The sequence below is a fragment of the Nycticebus coucang genome, chromosome 11, assembly GCF_027406575.1.
Source record: "Nycticebus coucang isolate mNycCou1 chromosome 11, mNycCou1.pri, whole genome shotgun sequence".
NCBI lineage: Eukaryota > Metazoa > Chordata > Mammalia > Primates > Lorisidae > Nycticebus > Nycticebus coucang.
The window spans coordinates 406,541-425,526 of record NC_069790.1 but is presented as its reverse complement, the minus strand read 5'-3'; the positions used below and the strand labels follow the sequence as shown (position 1 = coordinate 425,526).

General features: G+C 47.0%; 1 protein-coding gene across 2 annotated transcripts in view; it reads left to right on the top strand.

The window, feature by feature from the left end:
- The window catches only part of EGFR (epidermal growth factor receptor), a 183,636-nt gene that overhangs the window by 43,857 nt on the left and 120,793 nt on the right, over positions 1-18,986 (top strand). Inside the window, exon 1 of one of the 2 annotated variants that reach the window (XM_053554033.1) lies at positions 8,442-8,883. The exons of the other annotated variant lie outside the window; for it this stretch is intronic. The gene's annotated coding sequence lies outside the window, so the exon portion shown is untranslated. Of the gene's footprint in view, positions 1-8,441; positions 8,884-18,986 lie in introns of those variants that run through there. 2 annotated transcript variants of the gene reach the window in all.

Genomic DNA, 18,986 nt, shown 5'->3' with positions numbered 1-18,986 from the left:
AAATTTTCAGGAATACAGCATGTACCAAACTGAGACATTACCTAAAGTTTCTTTAGATTTAATAGACAGTGATGCCGGTTGTGAATTTTCAAACATCACACTTGAAAATCACATGAACACACATGCTTAGAAAAAGAAGTTTTGATTTATTTAAAGAGGATAAAGTGCTATATTCCCAGCTCTCCTGTATTGCTACATTTTCTCCCCTCTTCTAAGCTGCATCTGAGAACACGAAGGGAACACGCTATCTTTTGGGAGCCATGAGGGCTGGGTCTTCCTCACCCCTTCAGGCGCAGTTCCGGCCCCAGTCTCATCTGCTTTCTTCTCTCTTTTAGATGTTCATAAAAATCACTAACTTCTTACTTGGGCAAAGCCTCCGCTGCCTGGGATAGTCTGGGGTCTTCATTTTCAGAGGAATTGCTCTGACTGGAGTGGAAAAAGGGCGAGAGCATTGAACTATTTATGCCCCTTCTGTGTAGAGCTCTGGGGCGTGAAGGAATGAACACGTCCACACTCGCAAGAGCAGCGGCAGCAGCCTTCACAAAGCTGACGAGATACAGAATTAGGAGGGACCCTGCCATCTCCAGTTTGGGGTCTCCTTTCACAGATGGCACAGCCGGGGCACATGCAGATGGCTGTTTGCAAACAATGCTCCGTCCTCCAGCTCATGTTGTAATTCACATCTGGTGCTGACCTCAGAAACAAGGACGCAAACGTGTGCAAGAAGCAATCACACGTGCTGGAGCAGAGTGTCCTCCTCTCTTGGTATTCCCAGCCATAGGGATGGGAATGAAGCACTGAGGAGCTGTTTCATCTGTCTCCTTTCCCCATGCCAGTCTTTCCAGAAAAGAGGCGAGGAAAAGACAACGAAATGAACAGGGCAACAAAGCCGAGGGGCCCTGGAGAATCTGATTTCACCCTAGCTTAGTAAAGTTTTGCTTTACTGCATGGCAACATGGGTTGCTACGTCCCACCGGATGCTTCAGCAGCTTAGAGCAGGTGAGGCCTATGCCAGGTGCTTCTAGCAGGTGGATGCAGACAAGCCCAGAGTGCTGGTTCCTCAGTGTCTTGGGATGTCCCTAAAACTCCCTCCCAACACCGAGCAAATACTGCCTTAGGCAGGGTCCGATGGTACGAGAAGAGACAGAAAGGAACTTTGAGGATTGGTGTCACCATTCAAGGGCAGGAGGAACCTCCGTGCTGGGATGGGCCCTCCTCCTTCCTCTGTCTGGGATGTGCTCCAGGGAAAGCTCATAAAGAATACAAGGACATGTGCCCATTTCCAAAACTGACTAAGTCATTTTGAGCTATGTATCAGTTAGCCTTCTGCCATGTATAATTGTGTTTCACCTATTCTTTTTTATTACTAAGAATTTAAAAATAAATAAATTTAGGCTCGGCGCCCATAGCACAGCGGTTACGGCGCCAGCCACATACACCGACCACTGGTGGGTTTAAGCCCAGCTGGGCCTGCTAAACAACAATGACAACTGCCACATAGCCGGGCATTGTGGCAGGCACCTGTAGTCCCAGCTACATGGGAGGCTGAGGCAAGAGAATCGCTTAAGCCCAAGAGTTTGAGGTTGCTGTGAGCTGTGATGCCACAGCACTCTACCAAGGGTGACATAGTAAGACTCTGTCTCAAAATAAATAAATAAGTAAAAATAAATTAATTAAAAGTTCTCTCAGTTTTTTTTTTATTGTTGGGGATTCATTGAGGGTACAATGAATCCCCAACAATTAGTGATAGTTACACTAAGGCAGGTTACACTGATTGCAATTGTTAAAGTCCCTCTTGCAATCATGTCTTACCCCCATAAAGTGTGACACACACCAAGGCCCCACCCCCCTCCCTCCGTCCCTCTTTCTGCTTTTCCTCCCCCCCATAACCTTAATTGTCATTAATTGTCCTCATATCAAAATTGAGTACATAGGATTCATGCTTCTCCATTCTTGTGATGCTTTACTAAGAGTAATGTCTTCCACTTCCATCCAGGTTAATATGAAGGATGTAAAGTCTCCATTTTTTTAAATAGCTGAATAGTATTCCATGGTGTACATATACCACAGCTTGTTAATCCAATTTTTTTTTTTTAATAAGGAAGACTGAAGCACCCTGAGTGCTCACTCCTCCCCTCCTGTCCTGTGTACATTGGCAGGATCATGAGACTCAGCTGTCCCTTCTGTCCCCTCAGTATGAGGATAGTTTCCTTTCTAAAGTCTTACCCATATGCCTGTGTGTAACTCACAGGACTCTAAGTAGATACATTTATGTTAAAATACTAACGTGTTTGAGATTTACTTTTCAAATCACTATAGATTCAGATGGTTCTCCCCAAACTATATATCATACGCAAAGAAAAAAAGTAATATTTATTTTATGAAAATGCTGTCAGTACTTTTAAGGCACATGTACAGAGATGTCCAGAACACAGCTTAATTCTTGGAAGACAATGAACATAGTTTTCTGGGCAAGACAAAGCAAAATATTCAGTAACGTAGCAACATCAATAGACTTGCACCAATGCTGCAGCCCATTTCCCTCCTGGACTGGGTCGGGGGAAGGGGGAGAACTGAAGTGCCACTGCTGTCCCCCGGCTCACCACGCCCTACCCCAGGTGTCCCCAATAACACTGGGATCTCCCTGGCCGGCGGTTGCATCCAGCTTTCATTTTGTATGTGACCTATAGGAAAGGAAGTTAAATGTGTATACTGTATAAACTCCCGAAGCAAAGATCATTTTTAGTTCACATGACATCAGTGTGTCATAGCTATCACTAGCAACATAATTTGGGACTTCTCTTTTCAAAGGACATTGCACAAACTTTGCCTAATACAATGTACTCAGGTGGAGTTTAGATCTTTCTTTGTAGCTTACATGTGTATCACAGATAAAAGCTTGTATTTCAGAGTCAGACGAATGAGGGGCAAATCCCAGCTCTCCCATTACCAGCTGGGGGACGGTTCTAAATCCCTAGTGGCACCCGCATCTGTGCTTTCTTGTGGGTGCCGTGGCGTGGTTAAGAGTCCTCAGCACAGCAGCCAGCATGGGGTGAGTTTGCTGGTGAACGTGAAGTGTCCAGTGCACGGTGTGCGGCCACACTCTTGGCGGTGGTGGCAACGGCTTTCCCTTCTTTAGGGAGTGACTTTTCCTTGCCAAGGCACCAGCTGCACAAAGACGCTTCACTGTGGCTGCCTGATTCATTCTGTCTCCACTGACAGGACCAGGGTGGTGTCTGCTCTTCTTGTGACTGCTGGTCGTCTCTCCAGCACTTGCTTAGTTGGGTTGAGGTAAATATTGACAAATGCTTTTCACAGTCCCCTCTTTTGTCCCCTTTTGAGGTCCTTACAGTGATATCTTTTATGACAGTGTAGCTGGAAAGTCGTTAGGAGTTGAGTGAATCTGTCTCCTTCCTTGGGTGTCTGCCAGCTTCTAAAACATAAGTACAGAGGGACGTGCTTGGGCCTCTTGAGGTGCTGCTACAGTCCAGTCCGGTTCCCTGTCTGGAAAGTTCCTGATACCAGGCTGACACTCCCGTGTTAGCGTTTCATGTCTCACTACCTTTATTTTTTTATTTTTTTGCAGTTTTTGCTGGGGCTGGGTTTGAACCTGCCACCTCCGGCATTTGGGGCCAGCGCCCTACTCCTTTGAACCATAGGTGCCGCCCACGTCTCACTACTTTTAGAGAACAATTCTCAGGCTCAGCTCTGCCCAATCGCTCGTGGAGGCCTGACCAGTTTTTATGTTTCCCTGCCTTGGAAGGAAGCAGATACCTACCTTCTCATTCTTTTTCTCCTGCTGTTTAGCCACTTCATCATTTATGATTTTTCTAAATAGGCTCAATTCAAATATGTTCAGGATAAGTAAAGGGGTGATTGGACATGAAGGGCAGTGTGCTGCAGTGGTGAGGAGGACCGTCACCGGCGTCAGGCTGCGGGCCACCTGCTGCCTCCTCATCTGTGAGGTAGGTGGGCTTTCCTCAGTCCTTCCCTAGCAGGACGTTTTTTTGTGAGAATAAACTGCATAGCGCAGTGTGAGGCCAGAGCCAGAGATGCTGTGGTTCTGTCCCCGGTGTGCCCTCCCCGTTGTGCACTCGCCACCTGATCCCTGCCCAGGACGCGGCTGCACCTCGAAGGGGGTGTGTGGCCCATGGGAAAGTGAAGTGTGCATGACTTTAGAAAGGTCAAGTGCGATCTCATTTTGGACTTACTACTGGATCTGAGCTATTGTCACAGGCACTCATGTCAACTTCAACCTACCTTTCTCACGAGGAAACAAAGAGACGAATTATGTTCCAGAATCCCTGCAGCCCTCCTGCACGTTCAGCAAGCACTGTGTGAGTTCATGATGCAGAAATGGTCATACCTGTTAAGGTGTTTGCCATGTTTTAAAGATATGAAAAAGCCACTTAGCTGTTTTATTCTGTCACTTGCAAGAAATAAAGAAATAAGTTTACGCAAATTATAATTAAAATGCTGTTCATATCTTTTCACCTTTGGAATTTAAATGATACTTATTTCTTGGACTGAGTCTGAGCCATGCCTCGCCCCTGGTCTGGAGAGAGCAGTGCCTGAGTGCTGGGACGCCTTGCTATGGGAGGGGTGTGTACTGTCCCCGACGTGCAGGGTGACGTGCGGGGCTCGTTCTAAGGCTTCACTGTTAACCCCACGAGGAAGCAGAGGCAGCCCCCAGCCTACTGCTCACTCTGAGTAGTTGTGTTGAATACGTGTCGTGAGGGTGGGTCCTGGTCTTAACTCAGGAGGAAATTCTAGAGGACCACAGAGTCACAAAAGATCCCATTTTGATTCCCCTTCTGATTAACCCTTAACTTTGTGTCTTTAATACACTTGCTAGATTTCACTCCTGGCCATGGAAGGTAAGAGCTGAAAGTTAGGATGATGTCATCAAAATTGAATGCTGGTTTAGCTGGGTCCCTTCTCTGATGTGTGTGCATTGAACAGAGTCAGAAGGTACAGGAGGTGATATCATATTCTCTCATTCGGGTGAAAGGCCACTGAAGTCTTTCTAGAATTATTTCTGAGAATAATACGGATTTTTAAAAAATACCTAATTATTTTAAATATTATCTTGCCTGCTCCCCAAACACCTACTGCTTTTAACTCAGACGTATGATATTATTGAAGAATATATAATATTTGAGAGTTCATATTTTAATGTTATAAACTACTACTACAAATTGATCCCATTTATTAACGTAAAAAAATTATAATCAATTAATAAGCTGATTAGTTGGTAAAGGCAAGATTATTCTTATGGTGTTTGAGGAATAATGCTTAACCTGCCATTCTAACTACTAAACAAAATGTTCTTGTCATTTTGACAAAACATTGTTTTTATCCAGAATTTGAAACATGAGATTGTATGGTGTTTTAGAAATCTATTTTAGAAAACTTTGGCAAAGGTTTCTACTAAAACAATCACATAAATGGAAAACCAGCATAAAAGCAATTCAAGAGAAACTCTCACAAAACTAATACAATCATTGCCATCCTCTTAAAACTTTTAAAAAACATTTCTGAACCTGAGTAGAGGGTCAGAGGGCATGGAAGTGGCTCTAGCTGCTGGTAGGTGACTTAGTTCTGGTCATATTCTCTGACAGGAAAGAGCAAATGAACACGGTGGCAGCTGGAGCTAAAAAGAAGCAAATATTTTTGAATAATTCCACCAGCCGGAGGACACTTTCTGTGTCACTTTGGGCTTCATGGGCCTGTGTCCTGTCTCACCTGCTCGTAGTACCTGAAGCCAGGGGCTATCCTTTCACGGATGTTATTTTATCAATTGAGTTTGACCACCATGGCAGATTTTCTTGTCATAGGGCTGTTATGAAGTAGACAGTTCACATTTATTTTCAGAGTATACTCATTGGTGAATGGACTCAGCAACCACAGCCACAAGGATAAAGCAATGCATTTTGGAACAAATTTACTAATCTGAATTTTCCCCAGATTAGTTCACACAAACATCACAACTGATACATAGCTGTGTTCCTCCTGAATCTTGGAAACGCACCTTCTTGAACTTGACCTTGACGGGTTACCTGCAGGCCAAATTCCTGTTGAGGATCAGCCCAGAGCCCCCCGCTGTAGTGGGGATGGTGAAAACAGCGAGGCCATCATAAGCACCGCAGCTGCCGTCTCTGGCAAGCTCTGAGCTACAGAGTGTACTCTGGGATTGGAACTCTTTATTTTTTTTTTTTTCACTTGGTTTGTAAATAGGATTGCACAAAAGTCCATGCACATCAACTCTCCAAATCAGAATTTGCTGAGCTATAAAGAGCATGAAATTAGAAGGTCTGGCTTTAAATTGGTGGGGTACAATAATGTAACTCTGCATTGCAGTTCTTTATAAAAAGACAAGCCAGCACCCTGCATGACAGTTTCCATTCAACTGGAAATGCCCAAGCCTGTTTACTTCAATCAATTGTCCTTGCTCCCTTGTCCAGCCCAGCAATTGTCCATTAGCTATTAGCGATAAATGAGATGTTTGGTGTTGAAACATCTCTTTTCAGATACTATATGATTTATTATATCCTTTTATTGATATAATGAAATCTGAACTACATGGGAGCTTTATTAGTTTTTTTAAGTGACATAGCTTGCTAAAATTCTGACCTGAAATACGATTCTCATCATAATGGCATAAATCAACAGAAATGATAACAAATGTTAGATATCCTTAAAACCCAAGAAAATCTTGTAAGTTCTTTCAATCTAAGTGGCAAGGAAAGTTGTAGCATAAAGATGTAGAGACACTGGTAAAGGCTGGTCTTGTTGGGACCTGGTGCATGTTCTCTTTGATGATTAGAACGTACAGAGTGCTGTGCGGCCTGGACTTGCCGTGCAGCTGGTGTCAAGAGATTGTCCTTTTCCAAGTCTATCGTATGGTACACCTACCTTCACACAAACACCGCCAGAAATAGCTAAGCAAGCACAGGCATGTACCTTCATCTGCGTCACCTGTGTTGACTTGGGTGCTTGCTGTGACGCAAGCTTCTGAGAGCACAGCCCTTCCTCTCCCAGTGGACCCTCTCCACCCAGGAAAGGCTATCCTTTCTTTCCCTTTCAATTTCATTAGTGGATTTTATGGCCCATTCACTCTTGAAGCAGAATACTCGTATCTGAGAATATATAACGTCAGTCATCATTCTGGGCACCCCCTGGTCATCCTGCAGGTTTGTATTGTCTGCCCCTGGCCAGTGGGCTGTAAAAAAATATACGATGAAGAAACAGTGAAGGAACGACAGAAAGTGACTAGCAACCAAGGATCAGAACCCTCTTCTGCTTGGGTGTTTGAAAACTGAGTTCACTACCACGGTAGGACATAAATAGGCAGAAGGAAATTTATATAGAAAACTGCATCAGCGCCAATAAGTGAATATAGTTACCGAAGACCACGCAGAGATGGATGAGGTCAAGTCTTAACAAGATCAACTGTAGATTATTATTTAGATTCTGAAGATTCCAAAGTCAATATTTTGATCAGAGCTTCATTCTTTGTAAGTCTAGGTGAAAATACGGCTGTGCAATTGCCTGATATTCTGTGTGAGATGTGCTGTTTTTAAACTGAAGCATCCGTGCCCAGCATAGGGCCTCAAGCACTTAGAAATTCCTTGATAATCATTAAATAAGAAAGATTTCTGTAAAAAATATCACCTTAAGGCTGTGAAATTATTTTCCTGAGTGGTGAAAACAGTAAACAGCTAAATATTTAGCACAGCATAAATCGTAATACAGTTTCATCACTACATGTTCCGATTTGGGTCTCCTTGTTTACCCAAAAGTAGAACTGTGCCCTTTCGCTGCTTCTTCCCTAGTAGTGAAAAGTGCCTGTGTGCCGTGTGCCCTTTTGCACACTCTGCCTCACACTTGGTTGTCTCCTTTCTTGCAGCTTGCTAATAATGTGATTAAATAAGGAAATGTTTACTTCTGAGAGGAACTAACCCAGGCTAACCAGGGTGGGCTGGCTGCTCACACTAGCAGGTCCAGGCCTGCTGGAGAATCAGGAGGTGTGCGGGCGAGGACCTTGGCAAGGAGGGGAGGCTTCTGGGAGGTGCAGAAACTGGTGCTACAGTTGGTTAAATGCTCATAATAAAAGGAACCCCTGGGAGGCAGTTTTTCGGATACAGGATTGTCTTTTCTTTTAAACAAAGGCAGCAAAGAAGAGTTGGACGTTGTACGTAGAGCTGGGGTTGCAGAGTATGCTCTGAGGCCAGCAGCGTGGCTTTGTTTAGGTGGTAGAGCTTTTCACAGCGGCAGTGTTTCCAAGTTAAGTGTAGTTTGCACCTGGGCGTGGAGGAGAGGGACAGCTCCCTTTGGGTGAAGTGGGGGTGGGAGCAGGGGCAGGGACAGGTCACAGTGACATGTACCACGTGAAGAGAGGATGTGTCCTCAGGCATTCTAGATACTGTGGAGTGTCTGCCCTCTCCCTTCTGTGACATCCTCCTGTACTTGAGGGTTTTGTGAGGCATGTGTGTGTGGGGACAGGACTGCAGAGCAGGATGTGTTCGCACGCCCACTGCTCACACAGGGGCTACTCTCAGCCCCCCACAGCCCATGGCAGTGCCCAGAAGTTCCCTCTCCACAGCTGTGCCCTGAGGTCCGGGCACTGCCCACAGAGTCCCAAGCCCATTCAGAAAGACACTCCTTTATTTTGCTTTTCTCAATTCTGAAGAACATCTCTGTGCCGGTTGTACTAAGACAAAATGGCCACCAAGTGCACAGGGTCCGCAGCTTCCGCTTTCCTCCCTCTGCTCTGGACACCCCCGGGAGAACTGTCCTTACAGACTGCTGTGTGTCCTTCCACATGCGCACAAGTGTGACTGAGCACCTGTCAGCCTGAGGGCCACCTGGGCACTACCATTGGTAAGTCCCCGGGATTCAACCACTGCAGTCCAGGCCTTTTGTGAGAGCACAAGTAGTCTGAATAAGAGCTTAGACACTGTGCGGGTGGCCCGTCCTAGCATATGGGTGCGGGCATGATGTGCTAGAAGAAGGGGACCTGGCACCTCCAACATGTCGCTCCATGTTCTGGGCACCTGCCCTGCTTGCTGGGTTTTGGCACAGAAGAGGGTGGGACATGGTGCCAGGGCAGGTCTCAGAAGGAAGGAGAGGGGCTCACTGCGGAGTACGGGCAGCAGAGCCCCCTGCATGATGGCTCAGGCACAGGTTCAGGCTGGTGGCAGGTGAGAACTGCTGCTGAGAACTTGGGGGAGCACAGTGCATCGTGTGAGAATTACCTGAGAATAGAAACTGAGGGTATCAGGACCGTGCACTTTATTTTGTCTCCCCTGAGCCTGTGTTCTTTCCAGGGCTAGAATTGGAGTGATGGTGTCTTCCGTGTGTGCTTGTGTGCTGCCTGGTTCAGCATGGATTCTATTACATTAGTTTGATCAAGTGCTACGTATCTGATGATGGAGTATTTGGGGGCCCCATTAGGTCTTCTGCCTGAGAGCCAGCCCAGTCCCAGGCCTAGCCTAGCTTGCTTCCTAGTTTTCCTCATTTTCACTGCGCCTGACACCTGAGGGAGGCAGAGCCCAGGAGAGTGTGAGAAGTGTCTCCAGCTTGGGTGAGCCCATTTACGCTGTGCCAAGAGGGAACACCGGCATGTTCTGAGAGCCCCGTATGTGTTCTCTGTGTGGCATCTCCCGGAGTCTGAAGCTTGCCCTTTCAACCTCTTAACAGGGTCATTTGCTGAATAAGCGTTTTTAATTATGAAGTCCAATATATAAAAAAATTCTTTTATAGATCATGATTTTTGGTGTTATATCTGAAAACTCTTTGGCAAACTCTAGGCCCAGAGGGTTTGTGTTATTTTCTAAAAGTTTCACAGTTTGGTGTTTTAGATTTAAATCAATGATCCATTGTGAGTTAATTTTTGTGTAAGATGTGAGGTTTAGGTTAAGGCTCACTTTTTATTGCCTGGGATGCCAAATAGGTCCACACCATTTGTTGGGAAAATGCCACCGAATTTTAGACTTTTCTATAGTTACAATAATCAGGAGCTTTTATTGCTTTTTGTTTTTAATAAATGCCAGTCATTGCTTGGGGTACCTACACACGGTGGAATACCCTTCAGTCTTAAAAAAGGAAGGAAATCCTGTCACTTGCAAACCTGCAGAGCATCAGGTGAAGTGAGCCAGGCACCCACAGGCAGACCCCCGGGACCTCACTCACGTGCAGGGTCTGAAAGGCTGAAGTCGCAAAGCTTAGTGGAGAGTGGGGCTGGGGGCGAGCTCAGGGAGATGTTGGGGGGCATAAAATTTCAGTTAGGTAGGAGAAGTAGGTTCAAGGATCTGTGTCCATCATGGTGACTGTAGTTAACAACATACTGCATTCTTGGAAATGGCTAAGAGAGTGGATTTTAAGTATTCTCATTGCAGAAGCGTGGGGTGATGCATCTGTTAACTAGCTCAATGTAGCCATTCCCTATGTGTGCATATATCAGAACGTCATGTTGTGCTCCACAAATGTATGCTATCGTTGTCAGTTAAAACAAGTGAAATGTCGTTCACCGCAGCATGGGTGTGCTGGGGACAAATGCAGATGTTCTTCCCCACTGAAGTAGGACTCGGGAGTGACCCAGGGGCAGCGTCGTTTATTAGGCAGGCTGAGTGCTCGTTGTGTGGCGATACTGCCCGGTTGGCGTCGACACGTTTAGAAAATGCAAAAGGTGTGTGTTAAAGATTAAAAGCTCAGTGCTGGATTTTAAATGCTCGAGAAGTGTACCTGGATGCTGCCTGTATGCCAGACATTCTCACAGGTAGAATTTCTTCTCATGTGAACAGCAACAACTTAATCTGCACAGAAAGTGTTGGAACATGCTTTTGGCAGGGCTCTTTGCAGAAACGAGTGGAAATGATTAACAGGGTGTTTATCCATTGTGGACTGCTGGCTGCAGAGGGCATGTCAGTTTTTGATGCAGTCTGCACCGGGGCCGGACACCCAACCTACATCTTCCATTCTGTGGGCTGTCTTGCTCCTCATGCCCTGAAGGGAACGCAGTGGGAGGACAGTGCTGAGGAAGCCTTGTCTGGGAAATGTATTCCCTCCCCGTTCTGGGGGCCTCTGAAGCCTGCAGGGAAGGATGCCACCAGGGTCTGGTGTTGCTGACAACCGTGGCATTTCTTGTCTTGGAAACGCACAGCTCTGGTCTCCCTCCACTGTCCGTCATCACACTGCACTCTCCTTTCTGTATGTGTGTCCAAATGTCTCTCTTCACAAGGACATCAGTCATTGGATTAGGGCCCACTCTGATCTAGTACGGCCGCCTTTTAACTCAGTCATATCTTTAAAGACCCTATTTTCAAATAAGTCTTAGTCACAGGTATCAGACATTAGGACTTGGGCACGTCTTACTGAACAATTCAGCTGCCGGCGGGGGGTGGTTTCTGCAGTCTTCCCGGAAGACTTTGAACTGCATGGTGGTCAGCTCTGCAGTGTCACTGGCAGTCCTGACGGCCTAAAGTCTCCATCTCAGGCACTTCCTCTGCCGTGCTCAGCTCCTTCACCCTGAGCTTCCTCCAGACCTTCAGTACTCACACGGCGGTGGGACTGCAGCAGAGGCTGATGTAGGTTGCCTAGGCCCCTCTGCCAGATGTCATCTTCATATGCCAGAAATACACAAAGTAGGGTCACTCTGAAAAGGGCATGAAAAGCTGTCTGCTGCGTAACCAAAATAGAAACATGGGGGGCACACTGAATGTGTGTGATTGACATCATAGCTTTAAATTACTTTTAGGCCACCTAGTACATATCAATGATAAAATTTTTCTACCTGTTAGTCAAATTTGTGTTTTAAAAATTGGTGAACTCATGTATATAATGCAGACAGTCATTAATGTTTAAATATACTGAAACGTTTTTGGTGAAATAAAACTTAATATCTCTTTTTGTTACTCAGATGAGTCAAAAAATAACATACTGGGAATGATCAGCCAGTTGGAATGAGTACTCCAGGTTTTGGAAGCACAAGAGCTTAGGAGGGAGGGATTGGAATAGATGGGCTGGCAAGATTGGGATGCTAAATTCATTCCATGACGACTGGAACAGCATCATGGAATTTATAGTAAGGTCAGGGCCAAATCAGCTATGAAGATACTGGATGGAAGAAAGCTGGTTCAATAAAGTCTCCTGTGAAGAAGAGTTGAGATTTAGTTTACTGTAATGAAATATGAGTCCAAACTACGACATTATCACAAATAACTGCAAACACGGTGCCTTAAAACACCACATACTTGTTACCTCACTGTTTCTATAGGTCGAGAGTCTGGGTTCTTTGGGACTTTCAAGGCTGTTCTTTAGGTGTGTTCTCCACTGATGCTCCAGGCCTTTCTCCATGCTTACTGGGTTTCGGCAGAATTCGGTTCCTAGTGGCTGTAGGACGTAGGTCCTGGGCTTCCCATGGCCACCCTCTCCATACACAGATTCCGGCACAGCTGGTTGCTTCTCTGAGGCGAATGGAAAGTATCTCTGTCCAGGAAGTGCCAACTCATTTTTCATGGGCTTTAAGTACATCAAGTCAGGGCTATGCAGGAAATTTTTAATTTTTTATTAACTCTAACTAATTTGAAATCATATTTGCGTCTACAAAACTTGACTTCCAACTTTGCCATATAACCTGACCGTGGGGGTGATATGTAGCATGCGTTTGGGTCAAGCATTCAGAGATAATAAGCAAAAGACATGGCAAAGCTGCAGACGCTCATGCTGATGAGAAATGTCTGGTTCCGAGGCTGCCCTTAGGAGGAAAGCTTGCAAACTGGAAAGGTCATAGATGGGGATGGCCCTTGGAAAGAGTCACAATGACAGATGAAGACAGGCTGGGCTGTTTATGTTTGAGAATGCTAAAGGAGATTGTAATAGCTGGGTCCAGACACTTGAAGGGCTGGTATTGGGAAGAAGAATTTGGCATGCTGGTGTTTGTCTTCAGGGGAGCCCTGAGGCACCCTAGGCACACGTTTCCCCTTGGAGTGAACCTGCTCTCTCTGTCCCGGCCCTCCCAGTGAGTTGCACGTATGAATAATAGAGAATTAACCATGACGAGGTGCAGTGTCTTTGGAATGATCAGCTTGCCCTCAAATGCAAGGAAGGTACCTGCTTCCCTTTCCTGGTCCTCCTTCGGGACGGTTAGTCAGCAGCAGAAGTCAGGGTGCCAGAACCCAGCGGGAGTTTGCAGTACTGAGCGGGCAGCAGGCAGCCTGCCTAGAGTGAACCATCTTCCTAGGTATTTTGGATTCAATCATTTGAAAGACATGCTGACAGCCCCACTATCAGCTATGTCTTGCCTGAGGTACTTCTCCCCCACTGGATCCTGTATAGTCTGAGATCGCTATTCCGTTGCCACCTTTCTGCCACATTTGTGGAAATCTTTCAGACTCTACGGTGACCAGGTGCTGTTTCTGTGTTGACTGGCGCATGCACCACCTTCTCCAGGAGATGAAGCCTGGTGCAGTGGAGAATTCAGAGGGCACAGCTGGCCTCAGACACCAGGGCTGCCGTCTCCTCTTGACCCAGAGACACGGGCTATTCCTCTTCTGCTAATGGGGAGCAGTGCTTTTCTCATGAAAACCTAATAAAATAATTCCTTTTTTTTAGAGACAGAGTCTCACTTTGTTGCCCTGGGTAGAGTGCCTTGGCATCACAGCTCACAGCAACCTCCAGCTCTTGGGCTTAGGTGATTCTCTTGCCTCAGCCTCCCGAGTAGCTGGGACCACAGGCGCCCAGCACTATGCCGGGCTATTTTTTGTTGCAGTTTGGCCGGGGCTGGGTTTGAACCCACCACCTTCGGTATATGGGGCCGGTGCCCTGCCCACTGAGCCACAGGTGCTGCCCCCCAAAACCTAATAAAATAGAAAGAGTAAGGCACATGGCTGGCGCTTCATGAGTAGTATAAAACCAGCATTGTGTGGTAGAATTCTGCTAAATGAAATTCGTGAAGGATCACAGCAGAACAGAGAACTGACCTCTGGGGGGTGTCTTCTATCTACTGGCACAGAAGCAGGTATTTTATACCTTGTAGCAGCTAATTCTCGCATCAACTTTTCTAAAAATAAGGAAATAGAGGGTCATGATGGCCCCAAACTACACAGTGGCAGAATTTGGGCTCACGTCCATCTGGCTCCATGTTTCCTCCACTGAGGCCCGAGTTTGACGCTATCACAGATGTTCCTCCCTACCCTCCCGCAGACAGCCCTCTTCTCCCCACTGGGTCCTAAACACTGTGAAACCACTGTCAGCTGGGTAGTGACAGCTGCTCTCCATAAAAGGCTGGTGGTGTGCGGCCCGTCTGGCCGTCCTGTTTTCTCTGAGACCCCCGTCTGTCCCCCCAGCACCTCCCTCTGTGGCCGCAGGGCATGGGGCTCAGAGAGGAGGGACAGTTTGCTCTGTTTTGGAGCTGATTGTGCAGTCAGGGCCCCCACCCCACTGTTCTCAATGCTCACTTTTCTTTTCCATGATATCTTACAGCTAGTAATTGTGGGTTGGAAAATTTAAAGGGAAAAAGTCAGTTGTAATGCAAAACAGTGAGATGATTTCTCTAATGCAAAAAAGTGAGATGATTTCTCCCCCTTTGAGGAAGAAAGAGCCCTGGAAAGACATGTTCCTGAGTATGGGGAAAATGAAGCCGTGGAGCTTCTGATGCCGGCTCTTCTGGCATTGTTTGGAATAAGACCAGAGTGGCTTTCCGTTTGAGCATGAGCTGCGGGTAACTCTCTTTTTCTGTCATGTTTTCATCTCTTCTTCTTCTTTTGCCTCATCAATTTTATTCCCTGCCCACACGGGCTACTGTGAGGCCTGTTACACACTGGTGACCACTGTCCAGGGCCCCGGAGCAGAGGTCAGGGCAGAATGACCCGGCGGCAGCTCAGCTACAGTGGGGCCCAGCCGGCCGGGAGGAGGACAGACAATATTTGGGGTTAGACAACCCGAGGAGGAATAGACTTTTCCCTCTTCTTTTTGTTTTCCCTTCAAAGCCAGGAACCAGCCCTGTCTCTGCCCTCTGGCCCACTGTCTCTCGTGCCCTCCCGGGTCTTCATGCACAACACTGTCCTAACCTCTGTGCAAGCAGGAAATGAGAAGCCCATTCTTTCAGGGCCATTCAGGAAGTTGTCCAGAGTTACAATGGCCCATTATCTAATGCTCAGAGTTTACTTAGGCTTTCACTACTTCCACTGCCCACTTGAAACAAGGAAAACATTCCCCCTGCTGCCCTGAGTGTGCTTTCCAGATCTGACCACACGCAGAGGCTGGGAGGACAGCGGCTGCTCAGGACCGCTGCCTCGACCACAGCGGCTCCTGTGTCTGGACCCAGCACAGCATGGAGAAGAAGTTTCCGAACTTTTTAAAAAAATGTGTGTTCTGAGCTCACAATCCTTTATTCAACCAGGCATTTCTTAGAGGGCTGGTCAGTGTCACCACGGCTCTGACTGGAAACACTCCTGCTGAGTCCCTGCGTGACACCTGGTGAGGTGGAAGCAGAGATGTGTCTCAGGAATGCTGGTTCTGATAGTCTTGTTTATTCCCCCTAAAAAGAGCGAACCGTGCATTCAGAAAGGTGGGCTGCACGTAGAACCTTTGAACGATATGGAAAAGTGTGTTGCAGTGACACCAGGGTTTTCTGAGTCTTAGACTCATTAATAAGGAGGTCAGATTTTGAAGGAGAAATAAGAAAGCCAGCATCGTCTTGCACATTGCTTGTGATGTTGTGATAAGCTAGAAACTCCCTGACTGGGTTTATTGAACACCCACTCTTCCAGCTGAGGGCCACCGTCCTGGCACACTGTCCTGGAGGACCTGGATGGGGTGCCCCGGAGCCGTGGTGTCAGGGCCCGGGAAGGTGAATGAGAACCAGTGAGCAGCATTCCCACCCATCTGCCCTCCCTCCTCGCCTCTTCTCTTTGTGCTGCAGGCCACAGACAGGAGCTAAAAGGAGTAAACTTGGGCCTTCTTAATCCTGCAATCAGAGGAGAAGCAAGGGGTGTGTGTGTGTTGGGCCCACAGAGGAGGTGACAGACAGACAGATGGAAATGGCATTTCCTTCCCTAAATCCTGATATGATGTGTGTAGTAGACACAGGCTACACATGCCCACACCTGCTCAGTGTCAGCCACACCTGCTCCAAGGCCCACTCCGCCCTGAGGGACCTAGAAGGCAGGTTTCAAATGCCAGAATCCACTTGACTTGCTCCTGTGCTGAAGGCAGACCTGGGTCCGGGGAGGTCCCTTGCACAAGGACCCCATGAAACAGTGACAATCCGATCTGTGAAACAGAGAACATTCCTCACCCTTCCTCCTGTGGCAAAGCACAGGTGTGTCCCAGGCCTTCAGAAGAAGTCGAGCTTCACAATCCCCAGATTCCTTCTTTGTGCAACTCTCTCTTAGTAAATCTAGTTGTTCAGATTACAGAGGGATAATTTCAGAATAATTTTAAAGTCAACTGCCAGGCATCTGCACTTGCAAATTAAATGCCTGGCACATGCTTGTGTTAAGGTAATAGTTCATTACCATACAAATGACAGGGGCGTACCTGTGAGCATGTGACCTTCCCATCATCACATCAACTTTCCCTGTGATTAGTAGGGGAGCCGCCTTCATCTGGCCTAAGGGCCCTCAGCCATGCTCTCGCCCTTTCTGCATTGCTGACGCTGTCTCCTGGGGGAATGAAAGACTTCTGAAGATAGACTGAAGTGCCACCAACCATACCTCTGTCCCTTTGACTGTGAAAACATCGCGCTCTGGAGAGCAACCAGCCTGGTCCTTCATTCCTGCCCTCTCTCTCCTCCCTCTACCTTCATCATTTTTTTTTTTCTGTCATCATTTATTCATTGATTTGTCTGTATTTAGTTACATGATACAAAAATGCTCCATAAAAAGTTTAAGGATTTCAGGAAGTTAGAGAGGCATGAGCCTCTTTCAGGAAGGCAAGAGCCATGCTCTGCCCACTCCCCAGAGTCCCCCCCAACTGTTAAAAGTTGGGGAGGAGGTTAGTGCCTGCGACTCAGTGGGTAGGGTGCTGGCCCCATATACTGAGGGTGGCGGGTTCAAACCCAGACCCAGCCAGCTAAAACAGCAGTGACAACTGCAACAAAAAATAGCCAGGCATTGTGGTGGGCACCCGTGTAGTGCCAGCAACTCAGGAGGCTGAAGCAAGAGAATCACCTAAACCCAAGAGTTGGAGGTTGCTGTGAGGTGTGACGCCACAGCACTCTGCCAAGGGCAACAAAGTGAGATTATGTCTCCAAAAAAACAAAAGTTGGGGAGGAATCCTTCCAGATTTTTTGGTGTGTATTTTACATACAAATATGGACAAATAAAAATAGATGGCTTAGGTTGTGTTTATATTTCGTATGAGTTCATATGATGCATATTGTTTTACCATTTGCTTTTTTAAAAATTTAATTGCACTTTGTTGAGAGCTTTCCAAATTGTGTGGGACAGAGCTCGGCCTCATTTGTGTGCTGGACGCTTTGTCTCCTGCACAGCTGTTGTCAGACACGGGTGCTGAGACTGGGTGGCACCACAGCGCCCACGTCCACACGTGTGTCTTAGTGCACACACGGAGGGCTTTCCAGGGACGTGGGAGGGTGGTGCTGGGCAAATGGGATTCTCAGTTACAATTTTAAATTATGTATAGAACACATGCAGAGCCCCAAATCATGAGGGTTTTTCTCCCATACCTATCTTTCCATCTCTGAGCCGTGATATCATATCCAAGAAATCACACCCACAGGAGAGTGGGACCTGTAATATCGGTGGGTGAAGTTTAGCAAACTGGCCCTCTCAACCTTTTGCATTTTGGCTGACAATTCAAATTAGCTACTGAGTCCTACAAATGTATTTGAGGAACCCAGGAGGTGCCCCAAAGGGTGAGATGAGGAGGCTGACTGTCAGGCTGAATGTTTGTTGTGGGATTGGCCTCATTCCAGCGCCAGGGCTGAGGTGCCCTGTCCAGGCTCCTATTTCCTTGTCCAGTCACAACGTAGGACCTTTGCCTGGAAACGAGGCCTAGAGCTCAACACTCTTAACCTGTGTTCACCCCACAAGTGCCATGAAAGAAATGAATCTGTTTTCTGTTTTTTCTGTATTTTATTATATTATTGTTATGATTGGTTTTAAAGAAAACTGTTTTCATCACTGTGTGTCTCATGGAGCCTAGTTTACATGCCTTTTTCAGTTGTTCAAAACAGGGCTGTTGTGTCAGATGTCCTTAAGGACGAACAAGATGTAGATGGCGTCCCAGGTGGCTGACCACAGCTCTGCCTGCAGCCCCGTGCTGGGTGGCACCAGCATGGCCAGTGCCAGCGCTCCATAAATTCCCAGATAAGAAATGTAGTTTGGGTGATGCTGCTGAAGATCTGTCCATCTGAGGCTGGGGACCTGTGGGCTCTCCATTGCCAACATTGCAGAGAGTTGTGTTCTAGACCCTGGAGACCCAGGTGGACTTGGCTGGTTTTGTGTGCCTGGAGCTCCCACAGAGACCTCTCTGCTTAGACCAAAAGAATCCAAACTGAAATGAGACTTTGACAAGTCACTTAGCCTGCGTGTGCCTTGGTTTCTCCAGCTGACATCTACAGGAGAAAAGATGAGCTGAGTGTCCGGCGGGGCCCTCTCCGTGCTGGGACTGGGCTTCTCATGCATTTCGTCACAGTGTCAGGGTCAAAACAGAATTCGCCTGCTTCTCTTTGGGTTCTACTTTCTGTGTTTCAAATTAGAAGAATTTATTTTGTGTGCTTTTTCTCGTAAATGGAATTGCTTTTGTGTTCTGAGTTGTGTCGGTCATTCTTACTCCACTGGGTTTTTGGATCCCTGACTTGGGTGATGTACAGCCAAGGCCAGTGGAGTGCCGTCAGCTTACTGACCACAGGGTGACCGCATCCGCCAGTGCCTGTGCTTGGCTACCACGGGCCTCCAGGCTGCGTTCTGGATGAACATGAGCAAGACCAGTGGTCCCCTGACTGTGCTGCCCTTCTG